This window comes from Rhinolophus sinicus, linkage group LG17 (assembly GCF_036562045.2).
Source record: "Rhinolophus sinicus isolate RSC01 linkage group LG17, ASM3656204v1, whole genome shotgun sequence".
Lineage (NCBI taxonomy): Eukaryota > Metazoa > Chordata > Mammalia > Chiroptera > Rhinolophidae > Rhinolophus > Rhinolophus sinicus.
The window spans coordinates 20297339-20311886 of record NC_133766.1 but is presented as its reverse complement, the minus strand read 5'-3'; positions in this window follow the sequence as shown (position 1 = coordinate 20311886).

The following is a 14548-nucleotide window of genomic DNA, read 5'->3' as shown; positions in this document are numbered from 1 at the left end:
CTTTTGGGGATGAGAAATGCCCAGACTCAAAATTGTTTCCCAATTTACAGCTCCGAGTCACCCTCCCAGCTGCAAACACCCAGAGTGTTAGTCTGTCTGTGTGTTGTGGAAAAAGGCAAGTATCAGATACTGAAATATGTAAATACATAGGTAACTTTTTTATGTAAAATTCATGGTGCAACTGCAGAGACAGAAAGGTCCCTCCAAGGCCAGCCCCCCTCTGCAACCCCTCCCGCCTTTGGTGCTGCTGTGTTGCGAGACAGCCGTTATAGGCTGGGCTGCAGCTGGCACATTTCTGTTTGCTGGGTCTGGACTGCTGCAGTCTGGGCTGGTGAGACAAAAGGATGAATGGTCTGAGGTCTGGAAAGGTGGGAAAAGGGAGGCGGGCAGAGGAGGGGCTGGGTGGCGGGGTGACTGGCTAATTGCTTTGTTGGGTGGCAGGAGGCCTTTCAGGAACAACAACAGCAACTTGAAGGCCCATTGCTTAAGTGCTTTTCATCATCATTACCTCCTGTCATTAGTCCCATCAGCTGCTTCCATCAGCTCATTGCTAGTCAGGGGCCAAGGCATGTCACAAACTCCCTCTTGTTTGCAGCTATCTCTCTCTGCCTTCATCCAGAGCCAGGCCCTGTTCCTCTAAGCTCTCTTTATCTGGCCATTGGTGCCCAACCTGTTCCTGTATTTCATGGGTCCATCTGTTAGGGGGCTGCCGGCTGTCCCTGTCCATTTGTGCTTCAACTATTAGATTGAAGGAGGGGTTACGTCTGTTGCTTCCTGCACTGGCCCTGTGGCCCGCTCAGTGGTGACTCTCATCCTGCCCTATGACCTGGCACTGCATCTCCTGAGGACCCAGGAGGGGTTACTTTCTCTAGGGACCCCAGAAAGAATGACTCTCCAGTCCAAGTATGCCTAAGCTGTATCAGAACGACCACTGATTATGCTGAGAGTCATTAATTGAGTGCTGATATGTGCCAGACAGGGTGCTTATAACTATGTCTATTTAATTCTCTAAGGGCACTGGAGATAATGTTACCTCCATTTTACAGATGAGAAAACTAAGCCTCAGGGAGGCTGAGTAACTTAATTCAGATCACATTAGCATGACCCCAGTTTTTATGACTTCAAAGTTGTATTCAGAGGTCTCTTTGTGTGGCCAATTACTTTATCCCTTAATTAGCCCCGTGGAAGAGTGGTAGGAAGGTAGGATTTGGAATCAAATGGAATAAGTTAAATTCCTGCTTTGGGTACTTAATATGTAAGTGACATTTGGCGAATCATTTAACCTCTTAGGCTCTTGGTTTTCTTATCTACAAAATGGAGATTTAAATCTACCTCATAACCATTGTGGAAAGGTTTAAATGAGATAAAGTGTGAAAAGTGTGTAGTACAGAGTCTTCAAAAATGGTAGCATGATGTAGACTATAATTGTTAAAATAAGGAATAAGGATCACAGATGGGAAATACCACTGGGCTGATAGGAAGTTGTGTTCATTTTGAATTGTTTATTTGAATTTCTGGCTGTTCAACTAACGTTGCTTTAAGTTTTGTACTTGTGTATCTATCAGAATATAGTTATATTGTGGTGGTAACAGTGGCCACAGGTCTTACTGGCTTATAATAACAACGGTTTGTTTCACTCTCTACGCCACGTGTCCACATTTTGAGTTGGGTGGGGTTCAGCTCCATGGTCATCTTTGCTCCAGCATTCTGGCTGAAGGAACATTCCTTGGCTGGGGTGCTTTTGGTGGTGGGGGCAGAGGGAAAAACACATGGTGGATCTCTGAGAGCCTCTGCTTAGAAGTTGCACTATCACCTCTGCCCACATTTCATCGGCTGAAGCAAGTCATATGGTCACTCTGGAGTTCAACAGCGCAGGTGTGTGCAATCCTCTCACAGGAAGAAGTGCTGCAGGCAGTCAAACCCAGAAGTTTTAGTAAAGATGAAGACCGTCTTCCCCAAATGGGGCTGCAGTTGATTCTGATAGTCTCAAAGCTTACTTATTTTGGTCTTGTCTTATGCACTGCTCAGATTTGTCCAGGAATGTTAAGTTTGTTTGTGTCATTTTGATGAATCAATAAATTGCCTAAAATAACAAAATATACTGAGACCTAGTAAAAACATTTGCATTGCTGAAATTCCTGGAGGAAAAACTAACTGTTATTACATATCTAAAAGACTCTAGCCTTTTTTCCCCATTAGAGTAACTGTTTTGGTAATGCTATTTTTGATAATGTGATATTTCTTAGGAATGCAACCAATGTTTTATAGTAGAAAATAATGCAGTTTTTTATTATTCAGAAATTTGAACTGGAATAGCTATTGGTTGCCCCATGTTCCAAAAAAGGGAAGATGAGAAGCATCGGAAGAAGGCTGCCCCTGTAAATGTAAGTTTTCCTATGCACACATCTCCTTGCCACCATCTCTAATGTAGCATTTATATTATTCTGCTTTATTTAGAGCTACCATCTATCTATCTATCTATCTATCTATCTATCTATCTATCTATCTATCTATCTATCTATCATCTATCTATCTATTATAGTCTGCTACTAGATTGTCAGTTTGGGGAAGGTAGAGGCTGTTTCTTCCTCATACAGGTGTCTTTTCTGGTAGCTGGTCCTGCTTTACATAAGGTTTCTTGACTTGAACTAGGATCTTTCCCTCTGTTCCTCAAATAAAAAGCTGTAAGAATGTTTTCTCCTCTATAGAAAGTAAAGTAGGGTCTTGCTAACTACTTCTAAGGGTTATACCTTGAATTGGACTTAATTTGCTCTTTCTAAGCCCAATGCTGACTATGCAAGTTGGATGCTGATATGTTTTTCTTCCATTCTCACCCCATCAAATATTTGCTTGTTGCAGCCCACATTTAGAGATGGTCTACCTGCTTGTGCTCTGTGGGTGGGAGTTGGCAGGGAGGAAAATGAAAAGGAGGGGGTTTTGGGGGGAAAGTCATGGGCAATTACAGAAACAAGGAAAGAGTTGTATACTTTGCTGTTTGGGAAAAAAGAAGATAAGAAATATGAAGTCATGATAGAGTCTGTTATATTAAATTGAGAGGAAAAATTTCTTTCTGTGCTTTTTTTCTGGCTGAGCCCTAGGGTACAGAACAGAGCATGATGCTGGCTGGTAGCTGATTTAATATTCAACTTTTGCCTAAACTCAAGAGCAAGAGACAAAGCCTAAGATAGTACTACACAGAACAATGCTGTTCTCTATCTCTAAATAGCAAGCAGGACATGAACAAGGAGAATTCTACTTACCTAGTTTGTTACAGCTCATTTAAGAGTCACATTGACTGCCTTGTTTACCAATGCTGGGAGTTCAGCACACAAGTCTTAGCACTAGGTAAGCACACACAGGCTTTTGGGGGTGCGTCACCTGGGAGCTCACTTCTCTCTGCTGCCTGGGATTCCGGAGGTTCAAGGCACCTGGGTTCTCTGTGCATGTGTCCAGACTGTTATGCCCTGTTCGCTGAATATCTTGGGTCTCCTGGCACCAGCTTTCATGGTGCTTCCTGCTGTCATGAACACACACACTCTTCTTCACATTTGGGGGCACCTGGGATAGACAAAGTAGACAAGCACTGCTGATAAGCTCTCACATAATCTAAAATTATTTTGGCAATAAGAGGCAGGTGGGAGATAAGAAAGGGCCTCAGAAAGGGGAGGTTGGGTTGGCATCGTCTACCTTCCGTTCACATGGTATTTTGTAATTTCACAAAGCCCTTCTTCATTCACTTTTATCATGATGGCACGGCAACAAATAACTCTGCTCCATGACCCAGAGGCCTGGATTCCAGCCCCACTTCTGACTCTTTTAACTCATTTATTAAATATATTTTGAGTGCCTCCCACACTCTGGGGGATAAGCTCTGGGGGATAGAAAGATGGAAAAGCCATCACCGTTGCCTTTTTAGAGATTTACCATTTAGTGGAGAGGCATGTAAACACACAAAAAGTGTGATAAAAATGCATTATAATGCATGTAAAGGCACAGTATGTAGCTTTACATAGACGCACAGTCAACGTGAGCCATTATTAACGTTATTGCTGTTATCATTTCTAACTGCTCACAGAAGTGTGTTCAATATGCTACAGGATCACTAAAGAAAGTTTGTGTCTGGGGTGTGAAGTGAGGACACAGAGGAAGGCTGTAATGGATAAATTGCCTTTGACCAGAATGGAAGATCCACAACTAAGCAAGCCTGGGATGGGAAGCTAGGTGGGGGAAGGAGAAAGTAAGGAAAGGCAATCTGTATGGAGGGAACCATCTGCCCAATGCAGACTCCATGGGAGAGTGGGTGTATGTGTGTGTGGGGTTTGGTCTGGCTAGAGGTTGAGTGATGAGAAGTAAACGAGGGGCCTCATATGCTGGCTAAGGAATTTGGATCTTATCTTCTAGGTTACAGGAATGAAAAGTATTTCATATATTTCAATCAGATTTTCATTTCAGAAAGCTAACTGCCCCTGGTTAATCATATGTCCGTGCACAACGGACAAACAGCTAAAGACCTCAGTTTTGTCATATGTGATGGGCATAATGACCCAAGACCTGCTCACCAGTTAAATAAGTTGCGTGCAACAAAATGATTTCTCATTTAAGAAGGTGAATTTAAGAATTTCTCATTAAAAAAAGGTCTCTGTTTTCATGGTATTATCTTAAACACATCCTATCATCTGCTTAATTACTTCAGGGCCTTTGTTTATATTATCTACCTCTTTCTTTCTCCACAGAATAACTGCTTCTCATCTCCTTTGACCTTCTTAAAGTTGTCAACATCTTCTGGGCTCTGCCCAAGTTACCTTTGCTTTAAGAAGCCCGCATTCATTTTTTTTTTTTTTTTATTGCTGTGTTAAAAATGACCGTAAACTTAGTAGCTTAAGACAACATTCATGTGTTATCTCACAGTCTCCGTAGCCCAGGGATCCAGGCTTAGCTTAAGAGGGTTCTTTGTCCAGGGTCTCACAAGATTAAAGTGTTACCCATTGTTTTCTGGAGTGTAGGTCCTGAAGCTCATGAGGTTGTGAGCATAATTCAGTTCCTTGCATTTGTGAGATGATGGTCCCACTTTCTTGCTGGCCATTAGTCTCTCTCAGTTAGTAAAGGCTGTCTGCCATTTCCTGCCACGTGGCCCTCACTACAACGTAACAGTTTGCTTCTTCAAGGCAAACAGGAGAGCATCAGCTGCAACTTGGAATTGCTCTGACATTTTCTGTCTCTGACCTCTAGACCCTTTTTGAAAAGGGCTCACCTGATTAGGTCAGGCCCACCCACAGTCAAGGCAAAGGGATTATACAGGGCATACACACCAGGAGAGTCTACCTACACACCTTCCTTACTACCCTATTAAAAGTTCTCCACATTCTTGAAATTCTTAAATTTACTGTGTGGTCTGTTACTATCTACTCTATGTAAACACTCAAATGTAGTTTTCCCCATATTAGACTGGAGCTGGTGGAGCTGAACTCAACTTCCAGAGCCAAGAGGATGCCTTTTTACTTTTTTGTTGTTGTTGCTTATTACCCATCTGTACCCCCATCCATTGCTGGGGAGACTAGAAGCTTAAAAGGTGCTGGCATTTTTTGTTTGCTTTTTCATCTTGTCTTGAAATTTGCCAAGCATATGTTCTTTATTGCCATGCTAATAATACACAGAGCAATGACCTCACAATGAAAAATGCTCAAAGGCCTCAGGAGAACACATTGGAATTCCATGCCACATGATATCTTTGTGGAGGCAGTCAGGGCAGTTCTGTAGATTGGAGATATTGGATTTTCAAGCCTCGAGGTAACCGGAAAAACGGCCTTATTTGTGAACAGGAATAAATTCTCTGCTTAAAAACAAAGACAAAGTTATTCACTTTCAGTTACTGGCTAGCAGAACCTTAACTAAAGCTTAGGTTTGCTCTGAGAGGTAATCCACCTTGGAACTCAGTTCCTGTTTGTCTTTTGGAGACCAGGTTTTAAAGGAGAGCAACTTGGTAAGCCTCAAATCAGCCTCCAAACATTTTATCTCTTGGGATTAACCTTCCAAAGAAGGTGTAGTGTGTTTGGAAAACAAATGTATTGCAAATGCCTTTTGAGGCAACCCATGTCCACCCAACTAACCGAGCTTGACAGATCCTAGGAGATGATAAAATATATGAACTGCTTTCCATGAAATGTGTAGAGCTTGGAGCTTCTCCTTTGTTAACACTACCTCTGGCTATTGCACAGCAAGATCCCTTGATAACTTTTGATGTTGAGTTTGAAAAAAGAGAAGTCCTGTCCCTGTTTATTTTGTTCACATTTGCTGTAATGGCAGATTGTCAAGGCAGGGCCATTAAATGTATGTGGGTGCATGGTTTTGTGCTGGTCAGGTCTGAACCCAACCCACCCACATTGTATATACAGAGTGGTGTTTAAAGTTGGAAGATGACTGTGTATATCCAGGGGAGACAGATGTATTGTGTATATAGAGAAAATGTATACAATGGACGGCATTTCAATGTATACACTGAGAAATACACATTAGACATGGTTGTTGCTTGGAAGAGCAGGGCTGAGAGTGGGAGGCAGGAAATGGTGGGTAGAAATCTGTCAACATTTCCTCCTACACTTAATAATTCTATTATCTCCCCAGACACCCTTACAAGAATCTAGAGAGTCTAGGACAGTGTGTGATCCACTCCTGGTTGGTCATAATTGTAATGTTCACTTAGTTCAGAACCCGAGTCTACTTGCTACCAAAGCATGGAATTACGCATACTGAGTAAACATATCAATGGATTGGTTAGCTGTGGAGAGGGCGATGGACCATCATTCCTTCCCACAAAGACTTTATTATAATTCACAGGAAATTAAAAACAATCTTAGAGATTGTCTCACCAAAGCTGTCATTTTTGCAAATCAGAAAACAACTGAGAGTCAGAGAAGCTGAAAATAGCTCGTGTGAGGTACAATCATGGAATGGGGGCTAAGACTAGCATGGGACCCAGAGCTTCTGGTACTTAGTTTATACTGTTATTCTTCCATAGTTACTCACATGGAAAAGACCGTACAAACTTCACTCTCACTTAGACCTTAGAACACGCGCTAATTGTATATTGAGTGGATGTGGGGCTATGTGCGCAGCATGTAGAAAGTAACAAACAAAAAAGTATGACCCATAATTCCACTCTGAGCTATTTTGCTCAAAAGAAAACATATGTTCTTACCTGAACATTCATACCAGCTTGGTTTATAATAGTCCCAAATCAGGAACAACTCAAACATCTATCAAATGGTGAATGGATAAACTAATTGTAATATGTTCCAAAATGGAATTCTATTAAACTTAAAAAGGAATGAACTATTGATCTATACGATAGCATGGGTGAGTCTTAAAAATGTTATGCTTCCTGAAAGAAATCAGATATATGACACATATGGTATGATTCCATTTATATAAAGTTCTAGAGCAGTCATTAATATATGAGGACAATGAGAGAAATAGATTTGTGGTTACCTGGGTCTGGGAGTGGCTGGGACTAACTTGAAAGGGAAATGAGAGAATATTCTGGGCTGATGGAATTATTCTACATCTTTTTTTGGATGATAGTTACGTGAGGGTATCCATTCATCAAATCTCATTGAACTATACACTGAAAGTGGGTGCATTTTATTGTATGTAAATTATACCTCAATAAAGTTGATTAAGTAAAAAATATTGTTATTGATTTCTGGCATTTATCCATAGAGAACAATTCAGACTGTCACGCAGACACTATCTGTTTTAGATAAACTGGAAAAATATATATTACATAGGTTCCTAGCCCAGTTGAGATAAATGGCTAGTAGCATGCACTCAAACCAGACTGCCTGGATTTAAGGGCTCTGCCATTTAATGAGTCCAGGGAAATTGTTAAGTTCCCTGTGCCTTAATTTCCTCATCTGGTAAATATAAGGATGACAATACTATCTGCCTTACTGGGTTGTCAAGATTAAATGTCTTAATACTATATGTAAAATAATATGATGTTTGGTATATAGCAATCAATATATGCATTTTTTCCCTTTTGTGGAGTACTCCTCTCAAAACGTTTGCATATTCTGACTTCAATGTGAGCTTTATTATCTTTAGGTGCTGATCCCATTTGACTATAAGTCATTTGAAGGCAAGGGCTATGTTTTCATCCTAATGTCTCCCAAAGAGTATACCACAGCCTTTTGGATAACTGGTTGAAATTTTATTCCACTAGCATAATGTACCCAGATAATAATAATAAGAAGAAGAACTAATAATCTGTGACTCTCTATTGCATGTGAAAACACTTATCATTTAATCTTCAAATCTACCTGGCAAGATAGGCATTATTAGTATTCCATGTCACAAATGAGGATGACAGATCAGAGAGGTTAAATTACCATATGGGTAGGGAGAGAGGCTGGATTTCATTTTCTTCGGTCAATTTTTTTTTATTGTGGTAAAATACACATAACATAAAATTTATTGTTTTAATCATTTTGAAATGTACAAGTCGGTGGCATTCAGTACATTCCCACTGTTGGGCAACCATCACCTGCAGCAATCTCCAGAGCTCTTTCTACCTTGAAAAACTGAAACACTGTGCACATTGAACACTAACTCCTCATTTCTTTTCTCTCCAGCCCATTCTACTTTATGTCTCTATAATTTTAAATTCTCTAGCTGCCTCGTATAAGTGGAATCATACAGTATTTTCATTTTGTGTCTGGCTTACTTCACTTAGCATAATGTCAAGGTTCATCTATGTTGTGTCATGTATCAGAATCTCTATACTTTTAAGGCTGAATAATATTCCATTTTATGTATCTACATTTTGCTAATCCATTTATCTGTGGATGGTGACTTGTGTTGCTTCCACATTTTAGCTGCTGTGAATAAAGCTGCTATGAACATGAGTATACAAATATCCCTTTGAGACCTTAAGTTCAGTTCCTTTTTTAAGGATTTTTATTAAAATATAGCTAACATACAATATTATATTAGTTCCAGGGGTACACCATAGTTATTAAACATTTATATATCTAAAGAAGTGATCACATTGATAAGTCCAACAAACATCTGACACCGTCCCACGCTATCACAATGTTATGGACTGTATTCCCTATGCTGTACATTACATATCCATGACCTACTTGTTTTGTACCTGCAAATTTGAACCTCTTATTCTTTCACCTCCCCCACCCTCTGCTTTTTAAATTTTTCAATTATACTTGACATTCAATATTATTTTATATTAATTTCAGGTGTATGGCGTAGTGGTTAGACATTTACATAATTTAATAAGTGATCCCCCTGACTAGTCTGGTACCCACCTGGAAGCATACATAGTTATTACCATATTATTAACTATATTCCCTATGCTTTATTTTATATCCCCATGACTACTGTGTAACAACAACTTTGTATTTCTTAATCCCTTTCCCTTTTTCAGCCAACCACCACCCCACCCCCCCATCTGGCAACCATCAAAATGTTCGCTGTATCTATGAGTTTTTTTCTGTTCTGTTTGTTTATTTTATTCTTTAGATTCCAAATATAAGTGAAATCACATTGTGTCTGTCTTTCTCTGTGTGACACACTTCACTCAGCAAAATACCCTCCAGGTCAATCCATAACACTGCAGTTGGTAAGAACCCATTCCCTTCCATGCCTGAGCAATATTCCATTGTACATATAATACAACTCCTCTTTATTCATTTTTCCATCTATGGACACCAGGCTTCCTCCACATTCTTGGCTATTGTAAACAATGTTGCAATGAACATATGGATGTACATGTCCCCTTAAAGAAGCATTTTGAGTTTCTTCAGGTAAATACCCAGAAGTGGGATTACTGGATCCCTTTTTGTCTTTTGTTATAGCTTTTGTTTTAAAGTCTATTTTGTCTGATATAAGTATTGCTACTTCAGTATTTTTTTTCATTTCCATTTGCATGAAATATGTTTTCTATCCCTTTACTTTCAGTCTTTGTGTGTCTTTCAATCTGAAGTATGTACTGTGTAGGCAGCATATGTAAGGGTCTTATTTTCTTATCCATTCAGCCACTATGTATATATATATATAGGGAAGGGGAACAGGACTTTTTATTGAGGAACAGTGTGTACTTCTGGGACTCCTCCAAGTCAAGTTGTTGTCCTTTCAATCGTAGTTGTGGAGGGTGCAGCTCAGCTACAGGTCCAGTTGCTATTGTTAGTTGCAGGGGGTACAGCCCACCATCCCTTGTGGGACTCAACAGGCAACCTTTGTTGAGAGGACGCACTCTAACCAACTGAGCCATCCGGGAGCTTAGTGGCAGCTCAGCTCAAGGTGCTGTGTTCAATCTTAGTTGCAGGGGGCAGAGCCCACCATCCCTTGTGGGACTCGAGGAGTCAAACCGGCAACCTTGTGGTTGAGAGCCCACGCTCCAACCAACTGAGCCTGGCCACCTGAGAGCTGAGCAGCAGCTCATTGACTTCATTCTAGTTGCGAGGGCTCAGCTCTGTGGCCCATGTGGGGAATTGAACTGGCAGCCCCATTGCTCACAGCTTGTGCTCTAACTAAATGAGCCACCCATCTGCCCCCGCCCTATATTTTTGATTAGAGCATTTAATCCACTCACATTTAAAGTAATTTCTGATAGATATGTAGTTATTGCCATTTTATTATTCATATTTTTTATCTTTTCATCTTCTTCTTTTTAAAGAAGTCCCCTTAGCTTTACTTGTAATACTGGTTTGGTAGTGATGAACTCCTTTAGCTTTTTCTTTCCTGGGAAGCTCTCTATCTGTCTTTCATTTCTAAATGATAACTTTGCTAGGTAGAGTAACTTTTGTTGTAAGTCCTTGCTTTTCATTGCTGTGATTATTCCATGCGAATCCCTTCGGGTCTGCAAAGTTTCTGTTGAAAAATCAGCTGACAGTCTTATGGGAGCTCCCTTGTAGGTAAACTGTTTTTTTCTTGCTGTTTTTAAGATTCTTTCTTTGTCTTTAACCTTTGGCATATTAATTATGATGTGTCTTAGTGTGGACCTCTTTGGGTTCATCTTTTGTGGGATTCTCTGTGCTTCCTGGCCTTGTATGTCTCTTTCCTTCACCAGTTTAGGAAGTTTTCTGTCATTATTTCTTCAAATAGGTTTTCCATTCTTTGTTCTCTCTCTTCTTTTTCTGGTACCCCGATGATGCAAATGTCATTATGCTTCATGTTGTCTCAAAGGCTCTTTAAACTATCCTCATTTTTTTGGATCCTTTTTCCTTTTTGCTGTTCTATTTGGATGTTTTCTACTGCCTTAACCTCTAAATTGCTGATTCAGTTCTCTGCTTCATCTAATGTACTGTTGATTCCCACTATTATATTCTTTATTTCAGTTATTATAGTCTTCATTTCTGACTGGTTCTTTTTTTATGTGTTCTACCTCCATTTTAATGTTTCTTATTTCTTTGTTGAAGTCCTCCCTGAGATCACTGAGTATCCTTTTAACCAGAGATCTGAACTCTGTGTGATAGAATGTCTTCATTATGTTTAGTTCTTTTCCTGGAGCTTCATTTTGTTCTTTCATTTGGGACATGTTTCTTTGTCTCCCCATTTTGGCTGCCTCCCTGTGTTTGTTTCTATGTATTAGGTAGACTGTGGTGTATCCCAGTCTTAGTAGAGTGGCCTTATATAGTAGGTGTCCTGTGGGGCCCAGTGGTGCAGTCTCCCTGGTCACCAGAGCCAGGTGGTCCAGGTGTGTCCCTTGTGCAAGTTGTGTATGCCCTCCTATTGTAGTTGAGCCGTGGTTGTCTTCACTTCAGTGGGAGAGATTGGCTCTCAGGCTGATTGGTTGTGAGGACTGGCTGTGACTATAGTGCAGGAGTTGTTGTGTAGGGGCTGACCCTATAGCGCAGGATTTGTTTTAGCACAGCTTTGGTGCCTTCCCTGCCTGTCCTTTCTGTGTGTCATCCTTGGAGGTAGCCTAATGGTACTCTGGCTCAGTCTGAAGCTGGTCACCTGGCGTGACAGCCCCAAGGCCTCCTGGGTGGGGCCCAGCCACAGGCCAAGTTCAGGTACAGCCTGTGCCCTGTCCAAGGCCACCTGTTATGAGCCACAAAGCAATCTGCAATTGGCCAACACGCTGGTGGGCTCCGAGATGCCTCAAGAAGCCAAGCCATGAACTGAGGCCAGCTGCCACTAAAGACACACTTGGGGCTGCTCAGAAGGAGGTACGGGATACACTGACGACAGATGCTGCTTGTTTGGGTTTTGTGAACCTTTGATAGATTTTAGGACTATCTACAGCATGAGTCAAGGCAGACGTTTTGTATGGAAAAGCCACTTGGGGAGGCCTGAAAGTTGGATGTGGCAAGGTCTCAGGGAATCACCAGAGATGGGTCAATCAGTGGTGTTAACTAGGTTCCTGCAGACTCAGATATGGTGACCACCTATTTCTGCATGCAGGGAGTGCGGAAGCTTCAACAAAGAAACAATTGGTTCTGCCAGCCCTTCTGTCTGGAAGAAAGATGTCTCTCCAGCCCTCACTCTGAAGCCAGACAACTCACTTCCTCCCTGTATGTCCCTGATGCCTCTCCAACGGCTGCCCCAGTGCTATAGCTCAGAATGAGAGTCCCTCAGTGAGTAAATCTGTGTGTGGGCCCTTTAAAAGGAGTGCCCTGCACTCTAGCAGCCTTCTATCTCACCCAGCTGCAATCTTTGATGGTTTTCACAGCCAGAAGTTATGGGGACTTCTCTCCCAGCACTGAAACCTGGGATGAGAAGTCCAGCTTTTGGCTGGGATCCCCCACTCCTCCAGGGGTTACCTCTGTAGCTGAGATATCCCTCCCAATTTTTAGCAGTCACACTCTGTGTGAGACCAGACCATTCCGTGTCTCTGCCCTTTCTTTCAGTCTCAAGGTAGCTTCTTCTGTATGTTCTTAGTTGTAAAACTTCAGTTCAGCTAGACTTCAGATGATTCTCAATGATGGTTGTTCTGTAGTTTAGTTGTAATTTTGATGCAGTCATAAGAGGAGGCAAGCACAGCACTTACATACTTTGCCTTCTTGACTGGAAATCCCTAACAGTCTGGACTGTAATCCTCCCTCCAGGTTTTGTAGTAATATGCAACCATTTGCTTCTACACTAAGAAGCTTGATGTGGCTTTCTTTTGTGTCTTCTCAGGGCTCATTTTTATGTGTTTTTTTTTTTTTTTTTTCCTCTCTCCTTTTTTGCCTGTCTCTTTTTTTAAGGCAGACTTTTCACCTTGTCCATGTATGTGAGACTAGTAGAATCTCCTGCTGTCCTCTCTCTACATCCCATCACTTCCATTTTACGACAACTGTTGAGGGCCAAGAGATTATGTAATTCACTTAGTTTGAATTTTATCTAAAATAAGCGTAAATAGGCTTGAGGAAGGCAAAGTGAGTATTCCTCTGTATAAAATTTTGTAATTCTAGGGCAGAAACTTCTCTGTAAACTTTTTTTTTGAGCTATAACATAGAGTCTATTGCACAGATCAGAGGTGCATAGCTCCATGAATTTTTACAAAGTAAATATCCATGCAACTACCACTTAGATCAAGATATAGATAATTGCCAGCAGCCCAGAATCCTCCTTTGTTTTGGGCAAGGATAATTTTTGACACATATTATGATTCAGAGTTCTTCTTTGCTGATGCCTGTGTTCTGGATGATTGCACTTCTGAATAAGTAAGTTAATGTTATTCACTAATTTTAATAATTTATCTTTTCAACTCTATACCCCTGCAGTACATAGATAATGGAACGATGCCTTACTTCTCTTAATTCTGAGAAGCATGCTGCACAGTGGTAGGGGTTGGGGGTGGGGTGGTAGGAAAGTAGTGTTATGCGGCCGGTGACCTCAGTCCTCGCAGAATTGGCTCTTTGCTGCAGAAGCAACTCACTCAGGGCAACATTGCCCCAAGCTCCACACTGCACAGTCTGTTTGCTGATTTCTGCATCTCTCAAAGAGCGCTTCAGGCCATTCTCTTTCCCAGCCTCCAAAGCATCCCTGAAAGCACCTTGTGTTTCTGTGTAGGTATCACATCACCTGCTCCTGCCCTGTGACTGCTCCTTTCATGTTAACTGTGTCCCTTTGATCTGTTGAAAATGTCCTTCTCTATGCTTCTGATGAAAATGAAATTAAACCTGGGGAGTAGGTACAGGTAAGTTGGGGCCAGAGCAAGACAGTGTTGCCTGAGGCCCTGGCTGGGCTGTCTTCCAGCAACTGAGAGGTTGCTTTGGCCAGTCGGCCTTTGGAAAGGTAGCCCCAGGAAAGGACAGGGTGGTGAGCACTGAGAAAGCCCCCGGTTCCCTGTGCTGCAGGAGCTGGCCATCTAGCCTGCATTTTGAAGATTAGTTGCCAAATCTACAGGAACTGCGAGGGAGGAGAGGAGCTGAGGGGGCTTTAGGGAGACTTTTATCACCTGTCCTGTCTTTCTGTAGTAGATGATGACTCTGAGGCTTCTTTCTCCATTTTTTATTATTCATTTATTTTTTTCAATCTGGTGATTAGATGATGTGACAAGAAGTTCTTGACAGAATCAGGTGTATCCTAAGCAAACCATCTCTAAGAA